Genomic DNA, 285 nt, shown 5'->3' on the forward strand with positions numbered 1-285 from the left:
ACAATGCTTCTGAAAATTAAAATCTCACCGCGAAAATATTTTAAAAAGTCACAGGAAAGTATTAAAATGCGAATACTTAGAGGAATTGTAAAAAAAAAAAAAAAAAAAAAAAAAAAAGATTGGATGGTACACGGACATGTATTGATTAGCCTTATTTTGAAATGCACCTTGCTGCTCTTCAGTTAAAAGTGCCTTTAAAATTTCATCTCACTATGGAAGATTTTAAAGAAGGAAGGTGAAAGATGAAAATTTGGCGTAAAGAAGAAAAAAAAATAAACAAAATCT

The sequence above is a fragment of the Scylla paramamosain genome, unplaced genomic scaffold, assembly GCF_035594125.1.
Source record: "Scylla paramamosain isolate STU-SP2022 unplaced genomic scaffold, ASM3559412v1 Contig3, whole genome shotgun sequence".
NCBI lineage: Eukaryota > Metazoa > Arthropoda > Malacostraca > Decapoda > Portunidae > Scylla > Scylla paramamosain.